The 26,359-nt window shown below is 41.1% G+C and overlaps 1 protein-coding gene across 27 annotated transcripts in view; it reads right to left on the bottom strand.

The window, feature by feature from the left end:
* The window catches only part of SLMAP (sarcolemma associated protein), a 109,688-nt gene that overhangs the window by 62,804 nt on the left and 20,525 nt on the right, over positions 1 to 26,359 (bottom strand). The gene's annotated exons all lie outside the window — the stretch shown is intronic.

Raw genomic sequence — 26,359 nt, 5'->3', positions numbered from 1 at the left:
GTTCAGACAACACGATAACCAATGGTGGTTTAAATAGTCGACAGTTGGTTATTTAACTCACCGAGGATTATTGTATTGTGTAGAGGGAGGTTTTTTAACCAATGGTTGGTTATTTGGCAGAAATAACCCATGCAAAAACAACAACGCTGTGTAAAGTTGTCTGTTGGTTATTTTCGTTGGCTACTGAGTAGCAAGGCAAGAGTAGTCAAAGCAGCAGTTGCTGCTCTAGTCCAGCCAGCAGGATAGTTTTTCAACAACAATTGCTGATGGGATACTAGCAGGAGGATACTAGCAGGATACTGAGGGGGATGAGTGAGTCAAATCAGCATGGACTAATACTCAACTCAACGCTGATCCTAATCCACACCATGGTTGATCACTATCATGTCGTGTGGGGAGTACCCCCTAAACAACTGTCAAATTGATTACCCCACCGTTGTCTATCGTATTGTCCGAACACAGTCATTCTGTGCTCCCACAGAAGCACACAAAATAATGTTTTCATACCAAAATATATTTACATACACTATCTGTAATGTCAGTTTGCATAAAGTATTTAATGCTTTTCAATGTCTTTTGCGCATCTTGAAAAGTAGTGGGTGGAAGAATAAAAATTTGAAAAAGAAACGTAAAACAGATCATACAAACCATTACATTAACCAAGTGCAATAATAACTTTTTATTTTGCTGTCTGTTAAAAAGTCACGGGCTGTGATTTACATACATGGAAGCCCCTAAATATAAAAACAATAGTATTTAGGAATGCGTAACTGAAAATAAAGGCTACAATCCTAGACCAATACAACAAAAACATACTGTTCTTTCTGAAAGAGTAATGGTTTACATTTCTAAAGTATTTAAATAGATTTTTGTTTGCTGTGTAATTATGTTTCCAGGAGTCTTTACAGTAGATTGGCGTGAGACCACTACAAAAACATGCTTAAATGCCACTCCCAATCCTTCTCTTTTGGTGTATTCATAACTACTGTCTCTTCGATGTTATGGTTGTGCCTAACACACACACTTCCAGAACATGATCTTTTCCCATAGCACTAAATTAATTGTGTTGTCACATTAGAGACAGGAAGTATAGCAACAAGTGAACAAACAGGAAATAGTAACATTAAGTAATTAAATATATTTCTTTTATTAGGAAAGAGTAAAATACCTCAGTGGAGCAATTCGTAAGATTGACTTATAACTCCTTTCTACATTACATTACCGCAGTGAGCAGCAGCCTTATTTCTAATACTGCCAAATGTTTCATTAAATACAACCACAACTCCTCTCTTCCTGGAGAAGACTGCTGCACTACCTCCACTATCAGAGGCAGTAAGCCTATATACACAATTTTCTGGGGAACATGGTTGCACTCGTGTCCTGCTTGTGGGCCCCTGGTTGACAACTGGTTGGCTAATGTGCGAACAGAGTGCTGGACTAGATGGACCCTTGGTCTGATCCAGCATGGCCCTTCATATGTTCTAGGTTCCATCACTTTAAAAGAAGGCTATGCCATCGTTTCACTGAACTACACCAAAACATTTTGTTCAGTGTTTAGCTCATCCATTTTAGGCTCCTCCAGGTACCTTAATCCTCTACCAAGTTCTTCATTATGATGTAAAACTTTAAGCCAAGTGCTCTGAATTAGCCTATCAGTGTTCAGTGCTACAACTGAGGCTTCGTTTCTTCACAATAATTGTAGCATATTTCTCATGATTTTTCCTTTTTAATAGTAACAAGTGCACTTGTTGAAGAAATATTCATTCTGTCCTCCAGGATACCACTTACACAAATGGTCCAAAGTTGCCTATTGAATAATGTAACAGTCTCCTAGCATACACTTAAATGGAATTTACTAACAACCTTCCTTTTCTAGAGACCTGCATGGGCAGTAAAGAAACATTTCTGCTATGGGCATCAATGGCAGGCAGACACAACTATAGCATGCTTTAATCACAGCGTGGAGCTACTTCCCCCTCCCCCATGTGTTGTTTCAATGTATGAGGGGTTGTGTGAAGTTCCCTAATGTCTGTGGCAACTGATGATGAAACAACCCTACCAAAGCTCATGGGTTATTTGAGGGTTACTTAATCATCCCACAACCCAAGCCACCTGGTTCAGAAGACACGATAAATTGCAGTAGCTTGTTCTGATTGAGCAAACTGGAACATTGTTTCATATTAATTGTTTTACCTATGAAAATTAAAACAGATCATACATTTTCTACACTGAGTTATTCTATGGCAGATTGCTTATTATTAATGGTTCTATCACTTTTTAGGTCACTGAAAGCTAATTGTGTCAAAACACAGTATCAGCAGTTTCCTAAAAGCTAATTTAGATTAAATTTTAATACTGTCACAAAAATGTATTTTATTAAATGTTTGGATTTTGAAGAAGTATTCTCTTCTGCTTTTGCTGGGCTCACAACAAGAGAATATATGGTACTTCACTTCCCGTCTTCAAATGCCAAAACAGTATAAGTTAAGTCGTAGTGGCCTTTATTGAATACCAGGTTAATAACTACAAAAGTATTGATTTTTATGACAATTATAGATGAGGAGGCCAACCTCACATAGATTAACAAGACTTGGCTGGATGAAGTAGGTAGTCCAATTCTGGCTTAGGTACCTGAAAGATAAGTACTCAGTTAAAATCAACCTAGGATTGGGTCCCACTGGATGGTAGAATTAGGATCATCTGCTGGGATGCCATTACCCTCAAAACCTATCAAGTGCTGAATACTGATAGTTTTGGAAGTAGATATATGAAACGGCAGCAAGAAATCAGGATATGCCAAGGATTCTATTAAGCACCATCTTACAGACTCCATGATTTATCTAATGGGTCTCAAATCTAATGTTAGTCCCCCAACCTGACTGTACTGAGAGTACTCCAGCATATTTTAGTGAGCCCTTGCTAGATGAGACCCAGGACTTTGTGATAGCATCGTCTCCTTGAGGCTATCACAGTATTACAGACACAACACACACTTGCCATAGACTCTGGTGGACAGAAAGATGCATGCTGCATCACCTTTGCTATGGTCAGCGATCTTTAACCTTGTTAAAGCATTGACTGTTCTATCGAGGGCTTTGGGATGGGTGGATGATTCATTAAGATGACCCACTCATGGAGAATCACTGACCTGCCTGGTTTCCAAAATGGTCTGCGGGATACTGCAGGCTATTCTGTCAAGTGCTTTAATCAATATTAAAAAGACAAGGCAGATAAACAAGATTAATGCTGAAACAGTATTCAGTTGTCCTCTACCATCTGCTTTGGAGACATCTGACTCTTTGGTTTCCCAGAGAGCTGAATGAAGTGGAAGACTCAAGCTCATTCTGACTAAGTATGCTATAGAGTCTATTTATGTGCCTATGATGTGCCAACAATTGTAGCAAAGAGCTTTCTTCTCCACCTCGTTGCATCAGTAATGTCCTTCTGCGGAACTGTCACAGGTGGCAAGGGAGTAATAGCAACCTGGATCATACAGTTGGAACTGTCTTGAGCCCATTGTGATCATTTTGTAAAAACACTTTCTGATAAACTTGCTCCGATTCAATCTGACTTAGCCAACATCACAAATAGATGAGGTAGTGAAACTATCCCTAGACTGAAACACTTTAGCCTTCAGGAGAAGAAATCACAAGGGTTGACCCTCTATAGAACTCCTTACATACATAGAGAAAAAACTATTGTAGACTTGCCACCTTTATTTATTTATTGCATTTATATACCACCCCATAGCCGAAGCTCCCTGGATAGTTAATATATATACAGTTTTTTTTCATTAACATATTTATACCTTGGACTTTCCACTATTTAGGTCTTAAAGGTGGCTTACAAACAGAGAGTTGTTTACACTCTCACATGTAGATCTTCACCTTCGAACAAAGGAACAGACTCACTGACCAGGATCAGACATAATGATAAGACTACAGTTTGCGTATGAGTTGTTGTTGAATCATGGCTTGTCATTAAATCATGGCTTGTCATTATGTGCAAACTCTGCACTATAGGTTGTTAACCCTGAACAATCCACAATCCAACAAAAACTATGTGTTCACTTTTTGGGTTGTTTGGGATTAACAACCCATAATTAAACCATAGTACAGGGTTCGCACATACAACAACCCACAAACAACATACTCAGGGTTGTCGTTAGAGAACAGAAATCACTGCTGGAATAATAGCCAGGGTAGAGCCAATTACAGGAGAGAACTTATAATCACATACATTCACACATTGCATTACCACGGCAAATACACGTCTGACAATATATGTTCAATAAGGCAACATATAGTTACCATCTTACGTGAAGCTTTTAACTAGAGCTATGTGCATGTCATTATTCCTGCCAGCTACAAAGACATGCCAGCAAATGTTTGATCAATGTTGTGTGAAAATCACCAGACAGAAGGCTTCCATAGGAATTCCATCATTGTAGATGGGTTAAAGAATTCAGTTTTTCCTTGCACAGAATTTTTGCGTTTCCATTGTGCAGAATTTTGATTTTTAAAAAAATCACAGAATACATGAACCACTACCTTTAAATCAGACACAAAACTAATTCAATGTACTTACAGGAGATACACAGATGTTGTCCACTTTCAAAATCATTATCCCTCCCCCTAATCAAAATCATTATCCCTCCTCTTAATCCAGCTGACCACACTATGTCTCTTTTTTATTAGTTTCCTGGGAACTGAAGCTAAAAGTTGCATAATCCTCTTTGAAAAGAGACAAATACTGATAACAGAGCTGCAAGCAGCCATAGACTTTTTTTTCTTTCCCTACCCTTAGGTGCAAATTACTAACCTGTAGTTCCTGAAGATATGAAGGCCTTGTAATTCTTGGAGCAAGAAAGCAAAATATATTGCGTCTTAAATTTTCCAAGTTATTCTAACCTTGGCTGGGTTCAGACGACACGATAAACAACCGGTGTGTGTGTGTGTGTGTAAAGAGGCAATCATCTGTTGCGTTGATTACTGTGTCATCTGGGGGGCAGCACACAACTCACAGTACATTATTTTCTGGAATTAAAAAATGGGGAAATACAAAGGGCTGCTCTGTTGCTTATCTGGACACCCATTGATTAACATGTCGTGTGGCAGGTTCCGTTGCGTAATCTCACCCGACGAGTGCACTATTTTGGCAGTTCATAGAGTTCTCTGGCAGGAGTGGCCAAAAGCACCCCAGGTGCTTTTGCCAGCAGAACTTGCAATGCATGATGGGATAGGGCCGGGAGGACTGAGGGAGGGAGGAACACCAGCCACCCAGAAGGACACCGGGACTTTCAGCCGCACAATGTGGGGAGGGGCAACATGTCATGTGGGGAGTACCTCTGAAATAAGGTACTGTGCGTTGCCTAAAGAATCTTGCTCATAAGTATCCTTTTACTCATGAGGAGTCCTTATTCTTCAGCCAGGCACTTTTGCATCTGGTGATCAACCAAGCCTGCAACTTTAGGCACCTGTACTTCCTAGGTGGCTGCACAGTGTCCACCTCCAGTTCAGAGAGGGGGTTATCTGCGTCTCGAAGGGAAAGTTTAGCTGCCATCCCACAAGGGTCCAGGATACTCCTGATCTGCTACAAGGTCCTTTGACACAGACTGCTTCTCCATGACATTTGGCTTGAGGAGTTCAAGGTCATCCTCCAAGAAGGATTCTTCCAGAGGGGGCATAACAATGATAAACAAATTAATTTCTGAATAAACATTCAATCCCCCTGCTTACCTTCCAAAACGTTAACTATATTTGTCAATTTTACCATATATGCTAGGTTCCAAATTTCCAATAACTGTTCAGTTATTACATATGGTGGAGTGACTTTTTTTTCATTTGTAAGTTATATTGAGCTTGCTGCTGTTAATAAATGAATAGTTATTTTCAAATCTTCTTGGAATTATATACATTTTAAATATTGAAAGCACACTATTAACTGGATCCAGTGCTAATTCATAATCTACCATGTATTAAGCATGATGTAAAATGTGCAGGGAGGTTTTAATTTAGAGGAACATTAAAAAATGTGATCTCCCTCCCTACAGACAGAAGTGGTGCAGTCCATTCTGCTGCATGTGTAGACAGGTCTTAGGTACTTCCTCTTTCCATTAATAAGAAAGGTGCTTCAGGCAAATTCATATCTGCATTAAGTTGCACATTTGCTGAAACCCATCCAGCGACTCATTGGAATCTGATTTTCTGCTCATTAAATTGAATTCATCCAGTAGCTTTGCAGCATATACACAGTGTAAGCTTTTGAGTGCCTAGTGAACTTAATACAAAATGACCTGTATTTTGAAATGTGACCTAGCAGTTCAGTTTTTAAAGCTTCAACATACTCAAGGTTAATCAGCAACAGAGCTTTGTAAAATATTGTTGTCTAAACTTCTGCTCACACTAGCCCTGCCCTCTTTGGTAGAGTGACCAGATACAAAAATGGACAGGGCTCCTGCAACTTTAACTGTTGTAATGATGAGGGAATTTTACCAGATGCTGCATGCATACAAATGGCACCTGCCGAAATTCCCTCTTCTATGCAACTGTTAAAGATATAGGAGCCCTGTCCTCCTTTTCATATGGTTACCCTAAGCTAGCCCTACTTTACTAGCCTGTGTTGCTCATTTCACTAAAGAGCATACTAATCCCTGAAGATACTAATGTCTTCATCCAGCCCAATGTAGTCCACTTTTCATAGAATCATAGAATAGCAGAGTTGGAAGGGGCCTACAAGGCCATCGAGTCCAACTTTTGATACGGACTCTTGTAATCCTCCTGCTTGAGATCATTTTAACTGGAACTGCTGGGAATTGAATCTAATACCTTCTGATGCAAAGCCTGCTCCAACACCAAGCTATGGCCCCTCCCCCCACATGAAGACAATTCAGCTAGTAGTAGCCCTTTGAAGCTAGAAGAGAACATGGTGATGGGGGGGGCATGGGTGAAATTTGTCACTTGGATGTTTCTTCAGGTGTAATCCTTACTTGCATCAGGCATGTGACAAATGACAAAACTAATTTACACTATTTTATTTGCCTACCTTATCTAACTAGAAATTAATGTTGTGTTTACTGTCTTCATTTCTCCTGTAATTTAGACATATATTTAGATATCTCCTTCATTTAGATCTTAAACATATCTGAGAGTAAAACAGCAATTCTATGGCCCTAGACATTTCCTGAGGGTCTATAGAGTACTAGGGCTTCCGCACTCTGACCTCAGAAAGGGGAATCACAGACCCCCAACCCCCTTCCTCCAACCCCTTGCAGAAAAAAAAACTGCTGAGGTCAGGAAATCCACCACAGGGGTGGAGGGGTCTTTCCAGTGGGCAGAGAGGGGAAGAGACTGGAGAGGCCAGAATTCAAGTTATCCTAAACATCTCTGATCCTCCTTCCCTCCCCCTCTGAAACAACATCTTTAGATGGACTAAAAGGCCTGTCTAGCAAAATATGCAGAGTGGGAGGGCAGAGAGGCAAAGATCACCTCCACCACTCCTCCCATCCTGCGTTGGATAATTGGAAGCCTCCAAGTTCAGGGGCTTCCAATCATCGAGGACGCAATTGCTAGGATTGTGCACTAAGTAATATTGAACTCAAGAGGACTTACTTCTGAGCAGACAAAAAATAAATACTCAAGCCACTATTCCTTTAGCCTTATGTCTCCATCTGTAATATGAGACTAATAAAACTGGCCTAGTCATAAGGCTCTAGGTTAAATGTGAAGAATTGTTGTTCTGTAATCTTTTAAATATAGCAACTCATTCTTTACTTCCTTTCTTTTTTTATTTTTTAAATCATAAACTTTGATGGAGAGACTTAATAGTTTTAAAGTGTTCGTGCAATGTAAAATTGTAACTGCTATAAAAACGAACAGCAAGAATAACATTCATATGCATGTGTCACATTGCCTAGTTTAGGATTCAGGATTCACACCAACTATCCAATACAGGGAAGAGAAGTGCTAAAAACATACTAATTGCTCAGAACTATAGGCAGTAACCCAGACTGCCACTTTATCTGTTACGCAAACAGGGCCCACCAATCAATCGCCCAACAGAAAGCAGCTGTTCAAAACATAACACCAGAAAAAAAAGCAAAAAAATGCTTGTTTCTAGATTGGAGCTTCCTTCTGCAAGCTCTCCTGACCTGCCCCATCTTACAGGAGGGCCAGCCAGGTGCTAAACAGCTTGTTGATTTAGCAGTATGGAATGCAGAGCAGCTGCTTGTCAGCTAGTGATGCAGATTGTAAACATGAAAATAGAGGTGAAGAGAGGGAAACAATTGGTGCAATGCTTTCATCAGCAATTAATTCAACCTAAGCTATTTTTTGAACTGAGTAACACCTGAAGGGCCAGCAACAGAGTTTTGACCACTGACCCATGCAACTGGAACAAAGGGAAAGGGTGCTTAAATCCCCTCCTTTCCTCCAGTTTGAACACTCCTCCAACTCCAGTGTGAACACTGGATCCAACTCAAAACCCAAATGATATGTTGCCAGGGTAGAGCATGCTCAGCTGACGCAGCTTGGACATGCTGGGAGTTGCGGAGTTATTTTTCTGACTAAACATGCATAGGATTGTGGCCTTGGTAATTTTTTCATTCGGAATATCAAATTTTAACATTTTAAAACACTAGTCATAAGAGCAATAGGAGATTTTTGATTTTTTTAGCAGAGTAGCCACCTCTTCTTAAAATACAATACACAAAACCCCATTTTCTTTAGCACTATCACAGATTTTAATATAAAACACTGATGTTTCAAGAAAAAAAGAAATGAAGTTCTAATTTACTAGTGACTAGCTATCTGACTTGATGCAAGACATTTGTCACCATAGCTACTAATTATTACTTAGACACTTTTCTCTTCCTGAAGTTTGTCACTGTTGTCTCCATAAAAATTGACAAGTATTCCTATGTCACAAATTCTGGGCAGTTCCAAGACAATTTTACTTTCTAGATTTTTCTCTACCATAACAGAACAACTTTAACATCAAAATTTACCACTTTTCTTCATCAGGAATATTTAAAAATTAAATAAAATTTAATCCATTATCTTAACCAAATGGCAAATAGCCTAAAAACAAGGCTGTAATTCCAACAGAACAGATTAAAAAATAGAGTTTTAAAAGTCTCAAAGTATACATACAGTTAGTTGCGCGTTTAGGAATTCCCAACTGGAAAGCAAATGAATCTTATTGGGTGTGTTCAGAAGACACCTTAAACCTTATTGGTTAAGGCTTTTGGTTAAGCAGCAGGGTTTAAGGTGACTTGTGTGATGCATTTCGCTAAACCCTGCTCACTCACTAATCACAGTCGGACCGTCTGCAGCAGGGTTAGCCGCTCTAAGTGTGGCTTAAAGTGCTGTGTGTGACAGCATGGCTTGTGATTAGTGCTAACCCCAGAGAACCACAGTTTTGCTAACCACAGAGCTTGAAGTGATATCTGAGCAGGCCTGTTATCTATTTACATAGCAAACTCATAATAATACTGATTTAAAATGTTTAATACATTACAGGTTGGATCCAGCTGTTATTCTGACAGCGGGAACAGCCCTTGAGCAGAACACTCCCATCAGTAGTTCCCAGCACAACCTTGTCAATGTTCTCTACAGGAGATTTTCAGGAGGCATAATGAAGATTGTCTCCTCTGCCCCGCCACCAACAGGATTCTCCTGCTGGATCCAAAGCCTCCTATGGAGAGAAGCCCCTCTGTCTGTGGGAGGCCTATGATGCTGCATACAACACTATGCAGAATTATATCACTAAGGCCCATGACAGTAGAGTATATATACCAGCCTTAGCAAAGTGAAGACCCCCCTTTCAATAAACACATAAACAGCACTGCTGGATCAGATAAAAGTTCAATCTAGTCCAGCATCCAGTTTACCATAATGGCCAACAGAAGCTTCCAAAAAGCCCACAAGGAGGGAATGAAAGCCAGAGCCCTCCTCCATGGTTTAATCCCCAGCAGCTTGCATTCAGGGCCTACTGCCTATGAACCTGAAGGTTTCATTTAGCTATTGTGGCTAAGAATGACTGATACACCTATCGATGAGGCAAAGGAAAGACAGTCTTCTCCCATATGCTCTCTCAAACAAGATTACTTGTTTGCTGAAGTAGATTTAACTGGTAGGTACTGTTTATTTCTTAATTTTATTTATGTTTATTGATTGCTTTTGCGATTTTATTATAATTTTATATTCTATCTTGTATTTTATTGTTAGCTGACTTGAGCTCTATTTGTAGTAGAAATGTGGGATATAAATTCAATAAATAAACACACCTTGAGAACAGGCCAGATGAGGAGAAGAGGGGATAGATTCCTTACAGCTATTCCCTTTTCTGGTACCTACCCCAACCGGATAGTTCCTGGCGGCCTTATCAGCTTGCTCCCGGGTCTGGTGCTGCTGCTGCTGAATGCCAGGTCAGTCCAAAACAAGATTTCCCTCATCCATGATCTGATTGTGGATGAGGGGGCTGACTTGGTATGTATCACTGAGACCCGGTTGGGTGAACTGGGGGGAAGTGTTACTCTCACCCAGCTCTGCCCTCCTGGGTACTCGGTGCAGCACCAGCACAGACTTGAGGGCTGGGAAGGGGGAGTTGCCGTGGTCTATAGAAATACAATCTCCCTCTCTAGGCTTACTGTTCATTCGAGTGCTGATCTTGAGTGTTTGTACTGTGTGTTGGGTACTTGAGACAGATTAGAGATTCTGCTGGTGTACCGTCCACCCCACTGCCCAACAGTCTCCCTGCCTGAGCTGACAGAGGTTGTCTCGGACCTGGTGTTGAGGATCCCCAGGATGGTGGTTCTGGGGGATCTCAACTTCCATGCCGAGGCTGCATCCGGAGCGGCTCAGGACTTCATGGCTGCCATGACAACCATGGGGCTGTCTCAACATGTCATTGGCCCAACGCATGTAAAAGGACACACACTTGATCTGGTTTTCTCGACTGGACAGGAGGATGGTGATCTGGAAGTGGGGGAACTAACATCTACCCCCTTGTCATGGTCAGATCACTTCCTATTGAGGTTTAGACTCTCGGCGGCCTTTCCCCTCTGCAAGGATGGAGGGCCTATTAAAATGGTCCGCCCCTGGGGGCTAATGGACTCCAATGGATTCCAGAGGGCTCTGGGGGATTTTCCTGCTGATATGGCTGGTGCTCCTGTCGAGGCCCAGGTCGCTCTATGGAATGCAGAGATGACTCGGGCGGTTGACACGATTGCGCCCAAGTGTCCTCTCCCTCTGAGCAGAGCCTGGTCAGCTCCTTGGTATACAACTGAGCTGAGGGCAATGAAGCAAGAGGGGAGACAGCTAGAACGCAGGTGGAGGAAAACTCGTCCTGGGTCTGATTGAACACGGGTTAGAGCTCACTATCGAGCCTACTCTGTGGCGGTGAGGGTGGCAAAGAGACAGTTCTTTTCCACCAGCATTGCATCTTCTCAGTGTCGTCCAGCGGAGCTTTTCCGAGTGGTTCGCGGCCTGTTACACTCTGGGCCAGGGCATGAGATAGTTGAACCCTCGGTAGCACGCTGTGACAAGTTTGCACGGCACTTTGAAGATAAAGTCGCTCAGATTCGTCATGAATTGGACACCACACTTAATGCATCTCCACTAGTAGAGGCGTTCAGAGCGCCGTCCGGTTCAGTTTTATTGGATGAGTTTCAGTTATTGAGGCCCGAGGATGTGGACAAGGGGCTTGGCCAAGTCCGGTCGACCACCTGTGTGCTTGCCCCTTGCCCCTCATGGCTCATTACATCAAATGAGATCGCTGGCTGGGTCCAGGAGGTTGTAAATGCCTCCTTGAGAGAGGGAGTGGTGCCGGCCTCTTTAAAAGAGGCAGTAATTAGACCACTCCTGAAGAAACCTAATCTGGACCCAGAGGATGTTAACAACTACAGGCCAGTGGCTAATATCCCTTTCCTGGGCAAGGTGCTTGAGCAGGTGGTTGCAGGACAACTCCAGGCACTCTTGAATGAAACGGATTATCTAGATCCATTTCAATCGGGTTTCAGGCCTGGTTTTGGAACGGAAACTGCCTTGTTCATAGAATCAAAGAATAGCAGAGTTGGAAGGGGCCTACAAGGCCATCGAGTCCAACCCCCTGCTCAATGCAGGAATCCACCCTAAAGCATCCCTGACAGATGGTTGTCCAGCTGCCTCTTGAATGACTCTAGTGTGGGAGAGCCCACAACCTCCCTAGGTAACTGATTCCATTGTCGTACTACTCTAAGAGTCAGGAAGTTTTTCCTGATGTCCAGCTGGAATCTGGCTTCCTGTGGGATGACCTCTGCCGGGAGAGAGAGAGGGGGAGTGTGACCCTGTTGGTTCTCCTGGACCTCTCAGCGGCTTTTGATACCATCGACCATGGTATCCTTCTGGATAGGTTGTCTGAGCTGGGAGTTGGAGGTACTGTGTTGCAGTGGTTCCGCTCCTACTTGGATGGCCAATTCCAGAAGTTGGTGCTGGGGGATTATTGCTCTGTGCCGTGGCTCCTAAGCCATGGGGTTCCACAGGGCTCTATCTTATCCCCTATGCTGTTTAACATATACATGAAGTCGCTGGGGGAGGTTATCCGGAGATGTGGACTGAGGTGTCGTCAATATGCGGATGATACCCAGCTCTACCTCTCCTTTTCATCAAACCCAGGTGAAGCAGTGGCTGTTCTGAACCAGTGCCTGGGCACGGTAATGGACTGGATGAGGGCTAACAAACTGAGACTCAATCCAGACAAGACGGAAGTACTGTTAGCGGGTGGTTCATCTGTCCAGCAAGGTGATGTTTGCCCTGTCCTGGACGGGGTTGCACTCTCCCTAAAGATCGGGTCCATAGTTTGGGGGTGCTCTTGGATCCAGAACTGTCACTTGAGGCACAGGTGAACTCAGTGGCAAAGAGCACCTTTTATCAGCTTAGGTTGATATACCAACTACGCCCTTATCTGGACAAAGATAGCCTAGCTACAGTTATCCACGCTCTGATAACCTCTCGTTTGGATTACTGCAATGCGTTATACGTGAGGCTGCCTTTGAAAACGGTCCAGAAGCTCCAGCTGGTACAAAACAGGGCAGCCCGTTTACTAACAGGGACTGGCCAGTGAGATCACATTACACCAGTCCTTTTACAACTTCACTGGCTGCCAGTCCAGGTCCAGGCCCGATTCAAAGTGCTGGTATTGACATTTAAAGTCCTAAACGGTTTGGGGCCAGGTTATTTGAAGGAACGCCTCCTCCCATATGTACCTGCCCGGACCTAAAGATAATCTACAGGGGCCCTTCTCTGTGAGCCCCTGCCAAAGGAAGAGAGGCAGGTGGCTACTAGGAGGAGGGCTTTCTCCGCTGTGGCACCCCGGTTGTGGAATGAGCTCCCCAGAGAGGTCCGCCTGGCACCTACACTGTACTCCTTTCGTCACCAGCTGAAGACCTTTTTATTCTCTCAGTATTTTAATAGTTAATTTTAACTTAAATTTAAATTTTACTGTTCTAACTCTGTATTTTAATCTTATATCAATTTTGCTGCGTGGTTTTATCCTGGTTGTGCTTTTTATACTGTATTTTGTATTTGTGCTTTTAACCTGTTGGTTGTTTTATTATGGTTTTAATTTTTGTGAACAGCCCAGAGAGCTTCGGCTATTGGGCGGTATAAAAATGTAATAAATAAATAAACAAACAAACTTAACTGCTTCCAACCTGGGCTGGTACTACTCTTATACATCCCAAAAGATATGGAATGAACTCCATAATCAAGGGAGATATTTCTGTTTTCCTTGACCAATGGAGGTTATTGCACCCATGCCTAGTTCATGGGACCTAGACACCAGACACCATAAGGCTTTTGCATTCACCACACATGTAGGAGCCGTAGACAGCCAGGGATGTCTTTACCCCGTACTGTTCTATTACTATATTTCTTTGCAATTGCTACTTGGCATAAGCTTGTGGACTTGATGAATCAGAGTTGAGGGATTCTTCCAGTCTCACCTAGGAGGGTAGGAAGATGGCCCTTCTCCTTGGAAAAGCAAACGAAACTGCTGGAGCTTGCCTCTTGTACAAGGAGAGGAACTGCTTCCGGAAGGATTTGGAATGATCGCTATTGATCAAGAACAAAATACCCTATTTCTTCGATTCTAAGACACACTTTTTTCCCCATATAAACATCTCTAAAAATTGGGTGCGTCTTAGAATCACAGGTGTGATGATACACATCTGTCATCTCCGGAACTTTCTCCTGATGTTCACGATCGTATCTCGGCATGTCTTTCAGATATCTCAGCTTGGCTGCTTCATCGTCGTTTGAAACTTAATATGGCAAAGACTGAATTGCTTGTTTTTCCTCCTAAACCTTCCCCTCATCTCTCATTCTCTCTTACCGTCAATGATGTTACGCTTACTCCGGTCAAGGAAGCTCGTAGTCTTGGCTTTATATTTGACTCCTCGCTCTCCTTTATTCCTCATATTGAGGCAGTAGCTAAATCTTGTCGTTTTTTCCTGTATAATATTGCCAGGATTCAATCATTTTTGTCTGTCTCTTCTGCCAAGACGCTTGTTCATGCATTGGTTATTTCTCGGTTGGACTACTGCAACCTTCTTCTCTCTGGCCTTCCTTCTTCTCACATCAGTCCGTTGGTTTCTGTTCACCACTCTGCCGCTAAGATCATCTTCTTGGCTCGCCGCTCTGACCATGTTACTCCGCTTCTGAAATCTCTTCATTGGCTTCCAATTCACTTCAGAATCCAGTATAAACTTCTCCTGTTAACCTTCAAAGCTTTTCACGGTCTAGCTCCTTCCTATCTCTCCTCTCTCATCTCACACTATTGCCCCGCTCGTGCTCTTCGCTCCTCTGATGCCATGTTTCTCGCCTGCCCAAGGGCCTCTACTTCCCTTGCTCGGCTTCGTCCATTTTCTTCTGCTGCCCCTTACGCCTGGAACACTCTTCCAGAACATTTGAGAACCACAAGTTCAATCGCAGCTTTTAAAGCTCAACTAAAAACTTTTCTTTTTCCTAAAGCTTTTAAAACTTGATGTTGTGCGGACTTTATACTGTTAGTTTTACCCTACCCTGTGTCTGCTTACCCTACCCTGTGCCTGTTTGCATTCTCTTCCCCTCCTTATTGTTTTACTATGATTTTATTAGATTGTAAGCCTATGCGGCAGGGTCTTGCTATTTACTGTTTTACTCTGTACAGCACCATGTACATTGATGGTGCTATATAAATAAATAATAATAATAATAATAATAATAATAATAATAATAATAATTTTTCTGTTGGCGATACTGAAATTAGTGTGCGTCTTACAATCGAAGAAATACAGTACATGATAAGTACTTTCACTGTTCTTTTCATTTCCCCCCTCAACCACTACATTTCATTACTCCTCCCATCCAATTGTAAGTGGTGGTGGTGGTGGTAAGGTTATTTCATTTGCTTAACATTCTGTGCTGCTGAGTTCTTATGGGGCTCTTTGGATTCCCTATAGATTTTTTTTTTAGCATCTATAATCTTCAGGATTACCCAGGGTCTGCCAATACTTCTTTATTGTGTGGACAGGAAGACTTGAATCGGCAGAGGATCAATGATGCTAAAAGTCAGAACAGCAGTTCAGTTTCACTGATAAATCAAGTCCCACAGACCATAATATTCGTGAAAACATACTGGCAATGATGTGTTGTGCTTAGATTGCTCTTCCACAAGCTTTAACACATCATTTTCTTCAAATGATTTCTCAATATGTGCAAAAGTAAAGTGTAATACAGATGTTCACCAAAATTAAGTATACTCTTGGTGAATGCCATAAAAATAAATCACAAATTTGGGGTAAAACTTTTATGTAATATCTTTGCATTAGACTACTCAACACATTAGTGTATTGTATTATGCATTATACATGTTCAAGTGTTGAAAAAGTTTTGCTACAAAAACAGTGCATATAATCTCCTTCTCTTTTGTATTTTGAAACCTGAGCATTCCACTGGAAGTATGAGTAATTAGTTGGAAAGAGAGCCAAGTTAAGAAGGGTGCGGCCTCTCCAAGTATATTTATTTAAATTTTTAGTGCAAAAGTGCAACTTACTACAGGTTTTAAAAACATAAACTTTTGCCTGACTAAGTAAACCCTGTAATAAGAATAATTTAGTGAATGAGAACATGCTCCCCTACAATGATATTTCTTAAAAGCAGAGAACAAGAACTGTGATTTGTTGACATTCAGCCAAGGCAGTATTGCCCTTCCTTTGGAATGAACAAATAATATAAGCTTACACATATGGTTGCCTGTGTGAAACACAAGGAGGAAGTCACAAATATTGCCACACCCAACGTATTTGCGTGAGGTAACCATGTGTTAAAATTGCAATTAACATTCATCTTTGTAACATTATACCTCTAAAATACTTTGCCAACTCTTCCAAGATTACTAAACTGGTACCTTTTTGTTAAAAAGCAAAAGTGTCACTGCTTAAGCAGCAGCTAGCCATTATGCTGACTGTGTCATTTTATAAGAGGACTTGATTAGCCACTTTTCATACCGTTTGGCTTTGAAAGAAAAACATTCTAGTGGATTTTCATGGTGTGCCTGTTCCAGGACTGTCAGGCACACCATCCAACACCAGATGAAAAGTGCATAGGCGCATTTCATGCAACTTGCTTTTTATGAAAGGAACATGATTATGCCAAAATTTCTATTCCAATTCTTGATCTAATACAAACCACCTCTTTTGTTGGGTCAATTCATTGCATCCTTCTAACCACAGTAGCGTATTGTGTTTTAGTTTTTATCAGTTTCTTTCCATTTAAATTATTCCCCAGTGATTCATTTTATGATTTTTTTTAAAGGCCTCTGTTTCTTATTATTTCTCATTATGGAACTTATTATTATTATTATTATTATTATTATTATTATTATTATTATTTACTTTTATATACCGCCCCATAGCCAAAGCTCTCTGGGTGGTTTACAAATATTAAAACTCTGAACATTAAAAACCAATATACAAAATTTAGAACCATAAAAAGCATAAAAAGAGATTATATACAATATCCATTTAAAACAACTACTCTGGGTCAGTTAAAAACTCAACATATGCTGTTAAATGCCTGGAGAAGAGAAAAGTCTTGACCTGGTGTTGAAAAGATAACAAAGTTGGTGCCAAGCAAGTCTTGCCAGGGAGATAGTTCCATAATTGGGGGGCGGGGAGAGACACCACTGAAGAGGCCCTCTTCCTTGTTGCCATCCTCTGAGCTTCCCTCGGAATAGACACCCAGAGGAGGACCTCAGATGTTGATAGTTCGGGATAGTAGTACAGGTACCTTCTTACAATAGCCTTTATAGTCACAGCAACAAAACAAACTCCTTTCTTATGTTAGCTAACTCAAAAGTGTCTCTCATCACAGGCTCTGTTGCATTATAGTCCATGTTTAAAAGCTTTCTCTCCATTCATTTTAAAGAGCATTCAGTTTTACCAGGTTAACTTCACTGTAATACGGATTGATGGTTTTTAATCCTTGGAACACTTACACTTTAAGAAGCGTTATCTAACTCAAGAGGCCACTCCAGCACCTTAAAGATTAACTGGCAAAGATTAAATGAGTTATCGCCTTGCTTGCTCTGCAAGTCTAAAAATGGTACAATCACTAGAGAAAGGTTAGATATATATTAGAAGAAGGAAAAAGAGGATGATGTCCTTTCTACCCCATAGAACTAGCCCACTGGAGATGGAGATACTCTATGCATGAAATCTCCAATAGATTTGCAAAGTCCTCCCCAGCCTGGTGCCTTCCAGATGTCTGGGACTACAATTATCATCTGCACCCAGCATGGCCTCTCTAGCCATGCAAAGCCTCCACATCTGGAGGACAGACTTGGGGAAGACTGATAAGGCTAATCCAAAGTGAAACATACTCCAGAACAGGAGTAAACAAGATACACGAGGCCAGAGGAGCATGTTGGGCAAGAAAAAAGTTGCTGCAGGGGATAGGGTCACCCCAGTTGTGGAAAGAATAGTGCAATAAGGTAACTAAGTTTGGGGCAACTGTGTGGAGAAAAGTAGGTCAAACTAAATGATATTGTAGATAACTTCATTTATTCTAATTAACACATAATAAACATTCCATCATTTTCAAGCAACCCAAAACCATGGCTTGGTTTCGTTTTTTGTTTCTATTGTTTCTTTCAAAAAGCCCAATACAGCAGATGTACAGTCACAAAGCCACCAAGCATTACTTTATAACTCCTTTATTAGCAAAAAAAGTTTAGTAAGACTATATGAATTGCCCTTATGGAACCATCTAGTCAGTGACAGTCCCCACCCCACCCCACCGGAAAATTCTGTATTGGAAAATTTCCAGAAAACATTTCCTATGGAAATTAAGCAAATTTGCATTGGAAAATATTCAGTTTGAACGCCCAAGAGCATGATCTAATTTAGCATGTTTATTTTACTTGCATTCAGTAAACAACAGAGCTTAAAAGGTACCCCATATTAATTTGAATGTTAAATTATGTAAAAAAAATTGGAATGCTTGTAAAGAATGTAAAGACAAAGAACATAAAATGAACCATGATGGATCAGACCAAGGATCCATCTAGTCCAGCATTCTGTTCACACAGTGGCCAACCAGCTGCCCACAGGAAACCCACAATCAGGATATGAGTGCAACAGAACCCTCCCACCCATGTTCCCCAGCAACTAGTGTACATAGGTACAGAGCCTCTGATACTGGAGGTAGCATGTAGCCATCAGAACTAGTAGCCATTGATAGGCTTCTCCTCCAATAATTTGTCTATCCCCTTTTAAAATTATCCAAATTTGTGGCCATCACTATATGTTGTGGTAGCAAATTCTATAGTTTATGTGCTGTGTGATCCTGAATCTCCCACCATTCAGCTTCATGGGATGACTCCCCTTATGAGAGAGGGAGAAAAATGTCTCCCTATGCATATTCTCCCCACCAAAGGAAAAACCAAAGGTATCGAAAACTGTGACCTCAGAAAAGGAGGAAAGGGGGCATTCTGTTGAGTGGGGAGGAGAGGAAACCAGAGAGGCCAGGATACAAGTTATTGTGAGTGTCCTCCAACTTCCTTCTCTTCCACTCTGAAGCGTCCCTTGCTGAAAAGCCCATCTAGCAAAATTTGCAGGGTAGGAGGACAGGGAGGCAAAGATCCCCTTCACCGCTCCTCTCACTCTGCATTGGATAATGGAGCACCTGCAAGTTTCAGGGCTTCCAGTCACCAATGGCACAATCAATAGGATTGCTCCCTTAATGACATATGTATTCTTTCACATACTTTTTAGGGATAATCACCTGAAAAATATTAATTACAACTTTGAAATTGCCAGGCTTGCCTAATATTGTATTTGCAGTTAACATCCATTCATTGCTACTTTATGAAGTGGAAATGCTGCTGACGAACACCGAAGCACTGGAAAAATTTCTGTTCAGGATTTTTTCCAGTGGAAAATGCTCTGCGTCACTCACACCACTGCCTGTAGTCCCGAGTTCTCTCCCCCATAGTGGCCAGAAAGATGCCTTTAGGAAGTAAATCTTCCCAAAAGATATTTGGGAAAGAGATCTATTACAGACCCATCTCCACCCCACCGAAACATTAGACTTAGAGGAGCACTAGTAATTAAGACTGAGAACTTTTCCAGCAAACTTTGGTATGGTGGGGTTGAAATGTTGGTAAATGGATGCAATTATAGAACAGACACTGAAACCTGAGACTTAGGGAAAGATCCTACTGACTACAAGGGCTACTATAAGACCAGTTCCCACTATTAGAATTTTCCACCACTACAAACTGAGTTCATATTGAAACAGGCCAACGGCTAGCATTCCAGATCATTTCTGAGGCCCAGACCTTATGATCACCACCGACTGGGAAACAAAACTGTTTTAATCATCCTTGAACGCAATTGGCGTAAGGATCCATTCTGAAAAGCTCATCTGTCTCTCCATATTGAGTCACCCTTAAATGGCAACTTTATTAATTTCCAAAATACTCCTTGATCCCTTAGGCCTCCTTTCTCTCCAGCCTTCATTTTCACGTTTCTGCTGCCTCTCTGGCTGCTACTCACCTTCAAACTTGTTTTTCCTGTGATCTGCCAATTTAAAAACAGTTGCAATCTGGGCTTGCTATCTCGCATCCTATGTAGCGCATTGGATCCCGAATCTTCCAACCAGACCTATGTCAGCCTTGAGGATTCATTTCCCTGCTTTGATCAGTTGCTGTACTTGTTACTTTGTTCTTTCTGACACGTGGCCATCACAGCCTAAACTATGAACCTGCCCACAGATTTCTTCTATTAACCCTCAGTTTTGGACCTGCCAGTGCACCAGTTCAATCCAACCCAGATCAGGCAAAAGATGCTCATAGCGAATTTCCTTTACAAGGTGGACATTTGGGAGAAAATTCCAAATGAAATGCAGCACTAAAATATGGGGAAACTGAAATAAAGCCCCTTCAACTGAACATTCAAGAGAAAATTCTTCCTCTGCTAGCACAAACCACTATTCCATTCTCCAGTACTGGTATTTTCAGTCGCTTCAAAGGGATGGAACACATATTACGGGGGAAAGGCCTCCAGCTCCCAAAAAGGCCACTGCCAGATTAATAGTAACTTAACTGATTATACACCACAGTGTGCAATAAGGAACCTGAATGTTTTTCAGAACAGTGGGCTTACATGAGACCAAAGTCCCGGTGAAGGACTCATCATGCTATAAAACAAAAGCCATGTTTCTTCTCTTTAACTTTTGTGTTCTTCCACCAGTGTTCTAGCCAGCAACTTAAATTATAAAATAAAAACTGCAACATTTGCCAAGACTCAGATTTATATTTTGGTTTCCAGGGTAATAGGTTTCTTGTTAAATAATTCTCTACATACTTGAGAGGAACACATTATTTTAGGAGTTAGTTTTTCGTTTCTTTAGCATACTTTAAAATGAGCGAGCGAGCGCGTGCACACACACACACACACAGATCAACTTTTATTTAATCATTCAATTTATACCTCACCTTCCCTCTCAAAAATTGGCACTTATGTTATCATAAAAACATAGTTAAAAGCAATAATGAAACAAATACACTAAAAGCACATCCATGAAGGATACATGCCAAACATTCTCTCCTATTTTTCTTCTTAGCCTTTTGCCCTTCTATAAGCATAATTTTATGCTCGGGTGCAACATGCAGGCCATGGGGTGCAAATCAGCCCCCCTCCTCTGGTATGGTCCCTGCCGCTGCACCAAAGTTTGTCAGCAGCAAAAAAGAAAAAGGTGGTTCTGAAAACTTAAAGAGTACAAATTTAGCTTAGAAAAAAGCTACATTTATCCCTTTTAAGCTTCTGTAGCAGTTTGCTATCAAAATTCAGCAGTAAACTCTGTGTGTGTGTGTGTGTGTGTGTGTGTGTGTGTGTGTGTGTGTGTTTTGCAGGCAGCAGCATCAGTGCAGCTTGCAGGAGGATCCTGGGTTGGAAAGTGGCCCCTAGATCCCCTGAAATTGCCGCCCCCCCCCCCCCGCTCTACACAGTAATGTAAGTCTGCATGTGCCATTGCGCTGGCCTTCTTGTTGCACCAATAGTTTTAATGTTTGCATTTTAAAAAACTCCTGCTACTGGGACTTCTTAAATTTTTTTTAAAAAATCGTTAAAAGTTCTGGAAACATATTATACTATTGACACCCTATGAAGGGCTTCTTGTATTTATTTCAAATACGTATAGTTCTCATTTCAACTGGGTCAGGACCCCACTTGAAAGGAGAACTATCAATGGTATAAAACAAAAGATTCACACAAAATATAGGAAATGTGTCTTGAAATACTGATTGAACTTTTTTTTTTAAGGTGGAAGAGCTATGACTAAATTAAATGCAAATGAAAGTTTTAATGAAACGCAAACTACCTTTTCAAAATGGTGGCAAGCAAACTTATTCTTTTTCCATGCCTCTTGACAATATCATGTTTTTACTCCTAAGAAAGCATCAGTTTTTCCTTTGTTTTCTCATCAACTTAATTTGGCAGATATTAAGTTTTGCCATTGTTCGTCATCAGATGTTCAGATCCATAAAAGAACAAAGACATTGTCCAGGCAACAAAGTGAATATAGAAGACATGTCCAGAAAGTATGAAGGCTGAAACAATTCAACAAAACAGCCCCTTAAGAAAAGGGTGACTTTTTGAAGTGCTTCCAAATGCAGAATATAGCCTGCAATTTTCAGCTAGAATTATTTTAATCAGCAGGATTCAAAACAGCTACAACTGTTGAGTGAATTTAAGAGAAAAACTGTTTTCAGAAATTCAAAAAGTTTTTTAATTTATAAGACTGAGAACAGTGGTACGTTATACTACATCTTAGACAATTAAAGCAAGCTCCGGTAGCTATTTTTCAAAGTTATCCATGTATTTTAGCTCAAAGAATATGTATAGCTTTTGTCGGGGGGGGGGGATTATACGCTTTAAAATTAAACGTTCTTTTAATTACAGAAACAATTACTTAAATAGGGACAAGGAATTTAAATACAATGTATTACAGGACATCACTCAAAAACAATTAAAAAGAGTCAAGTCTAGAACACAGGTCTGTCTGTTCTTCTATACTGATGGTAAAATCTTACATATTTGTCTATCCAATATTTACAATTTAGTTTGTAGAAAATGAATACTATTTATTTATTTATTTATTTATTTATTTATTACATTTCTATACCGCCCAATAGCCGGAGCTCTCTGGACGGTTCACAAAAATGCTACATTACTTAGGGTGACCATATTTTGGAAACCAAAAAGGAGGACAATATGGCTGCCCTCAAGGAGGTGTGGCCACCCCAACATGCCCACCCCAAGGTGGGGCCAACTTGACATGTCGGGCCCCCAAGTGTGAGTGGCCTTGGTCACATGACTAATCATCATCTATTATCATTACCACCATCACCATCATTATCATCACCATCATCATCTATTATCATTACCACTATTATCTATTATCATTACCTCCATTATCACCACCCTCACCATCACCCTCATCATCCATTATTCACCATCATTATATCACCATCATCATCACTTATCATTATCAACATCATTATCATCATCATCACCATCCATTATTACCATAATCCATTATCATTATCACCATCATCACCATCACCATGATCCACATGGCTGAGGGGGATGGGATGGGAACCCCGGGCTGTGCTGGCCCAGCCCCCCCGCCCCCCCAGCAGCAAAATCCAAGATGCCAGACCTCGCGGCGGAGGATGGCCACGCTGCAGCTGGCCCAGGCCAAAGCCCCCCAATCAGCCCTTGGTACATGTGCTTCCCCCAGGCACATCCTGATTTGCCCTCCTCACCACCAGCAGAGGCAGGCCTGGCTGCCTCTTCCTACGGAGGGCCTTGTGTGGTCTCAGGCCCAGGGCCCAGCCGCCTAAGCTGGACAACAGAGCCAACCCACACCTGAAGAGATGGGGCAGGATAGCCGCACTCCCAGCCACCTACCTTTCGGTACTGCTGGTGATGGTGATGGTGGTGGTCGTCAGCCGCCACTGCTATTGCTGCCACTGCACCTCGCTGCTCCCGCGCTGGCTGCTGCTTCTGCACAGAATGCAGATCAGCCAGCCAGCCAGCTCTAAGATCGCGTGAGATCTCAGCTGGGCCTGGAAGTCTCACCAGAATTCTTGCGAGACTTCCGATTTCCTCACGGAGAAGGCAGGGCCGATAGGGAAAAGAAGGCCAACACGAACCACAGGGCCGGGCACCCCCGTTTTACCGGTGAGTTTGCCCTCAACTCCGGTTGGCCTTCTTTTTCCCTGAGGAGGCCGGACTTCTCCGGTGGGTATGGTCACACTAACATTGCTTAAACATTCATAAGAGAGGTAATTAATGCCTCCTTGCAAGAGGGACCGGTCCAGGCCTCCCTGAAAGGAGCGGTGGTGAAACCACCCCTGAAGAAATCTCTGCTGGACCTGGAAGATCTTAACAACTTTAGGCTGGTGGCAAATGTTTCTTTCCTGAGTAAGGTCCTTGAGCGGATGGTGGCCAATCAGCTCCAGACACTCTTGAGACATGATTTTTCAACATACCTGGGACTCCAGTTTGTATGCAAGAGAGACCTCTCCCTAATCCTATTCTGGTGCCTTTCTGGTCAGTCCGTACCTAACATGCCCAATCTACTGTTATACAGAATAACTGGTAGAATTTATTAAACAACTCTAGATGGGACAAGAAAAAAGTTTAGACTTATAAATGTTTAGATGCCAAGGTTGAAAAGGGGGCTTGCAAAACTAAATTCATGAATGAATGCCCAGCCAATCATTTCTTATTTTCAACAGGTGCCTCTTATCATGAAATCAGTCTGGACCCTTCTCTGCTTTTTACTGCTTAGTCAAAACTTGTTTGTTTTGGCAGGCATTTGATCTGCCAGGTTATTTTGTTTGTGTCAAATCTTCATTACTAGACAATGTTTATTCGCTACACCTGTCTTAATTCTAATGCTTTACACGATGGATGTTGCTATTTTATTTTATTATTTTTATATGTGGTAAGTTGGCTCAGAACAAAGCAAATGCTTTGGAAAGATGGTATATAAGCTTTCTTAATAAAAACAATAATACGTAAGCTTATTTGGGTTCAGTTGGAAGAATTTGCAAGGCATGACTTGAGATATTTATACTGGGCAGAGCTAATGATTTAAAGGAGGAAAATATCTACAGAAAAAAATAACAGAAATTTTCTAATGCTTTTTTACACAGAAAATTTTCCATTTCATAAGTTCATCAGTAACAATGAACAGGAGCCAATTGCAAATACAATATTAGGCAATATTGGTGGCTTCAAAGTTATAGATGAGTTGTTGTCAGAATATCATACACAGTTCTTTGGGTTGCTAAAATTTATTAGTGTCAACAGTTTTCAGTACCTGTTTTTTTCTTAAATTTTAACAACGTAAGGGAAGTATATACCATTTTATTTACTTTTTAATCCAATAAAAATATAGATAATATAACATTTAAACCATAGTAAGTGTGCTTTAATATTTTCTCTGCAAATATTTCAGGTCAACTACTTATTTATTGGCTTGTTTAATAAATGAAATTAAAATAAATATGCTAAATTAGAGTACACTAGAACAGCATAAAGTTTTGAAATGCAAATTGCATATGCAAATTAACCTAATTTGCATAGGAAACATTTCCAGAAAACCCACATAACTAGGGAGGGGAAAGAGAAGTAACAGATGTACAAGCTGCCTTCCACTCATGCTACCACTTGATGCAACCCTTTGGGAGGCACTTCCACTCTCCTCTGGATATCTGTAAATAAAGCTAATATCATGAGGATGTCATAGATCTTGTGTACTCTCTTCTACCTGCAAAGGAAATTAAAGCCTCCTCCAGGAACCTTTCACTGCTTAGGGAAGTGGGAAGCACTTATTAACATGTTCATATAGTGTATTTGTGGAGTTAATATGCTTTCTGGGCAACATTGATACTTCTGAGATTCCCTCATGCCTGGCAGCTATATCACAGGCTGAATGAGAGAATCCAGGCACATCCTTACCAAAAATGATGCCACTGCCCACATGTTACATGGGGGAAGAATGAATGTTGAATGAAGTTTCTATCATTAAGCAATGGATCTACCACTCCCTGCACCAATGAGCAAAGAATCCACTATGGTGACTTACTTTTTCAAAGCCACTTTTATAGCAAGAGTTTGGGAATCAATGATATATAATATCTGTAGTAGCAAGTTAATCATACCCCAAGAATTTACACATTCAAAAGCATTATGTAGTAACTCTTTTGAATCCTCAATATGTGGGAAAAGCCCTGCTTTCTTTTCCTTTATTTTACCTCCTTCAAAAGGTGAGCAGGTTGGTAAATCTGGGAATGTGCATCTAGTTGGTGAACTATATAGCTAAATAAATGTTATAATTATATCTAATAACAGACATCTGATGAAAGCCACTTGCTTCTTCGTGGAACATTTGTTCATTGAAAACCTAAAGCAATCGGACATCTGTAGTCAACTGTTTTTAAATAGGAGCACTATAGATGTTTCATTCAAACTTACAGCTACTGCATTCAAAATATTTTGAAAAAATGTAGTTATGATTGAGAAATAGGTAAACTTATAAATAGACAGGCAGCAACTAACCCTTGCCACATACAGTACGGGTCTTAAAAATAGTTCTTCATTACCCCCATTTCACCAGAGCTTTGCTATAAATAGACAAATCTTCATGCAGTGGAGGATGCAAAGCAAGCAAGCAACTAAGCCTTTGTTTTAGCTCCTAATTTAATACGATGACTCTTCTCCAATACAAAACAGGATTACATTCTTGAAACTGAAGATCCTCAATTT

The sequence above is a fragment of the Elgaria multicarinata genome, chromosome 3, assembly GCF_023053635.1.
Source record: "Elgaria multicarinata webbii isolate HBS135686 ecotype San Diego chromosome 3, rElgMul1.1.pri, whole genome shotgun sequence".
NCBI lineage: Eukaryota > Metazoa > Chordata > Lepidosauria > Squamata > Anguidae > Elgaria > Elgaria multicarinata.
The sequence above is the reverse complement of the archived record's forward strand: the minus strand, read 5'-3'. Positions and strand labels throughout refer to the sequence as shown.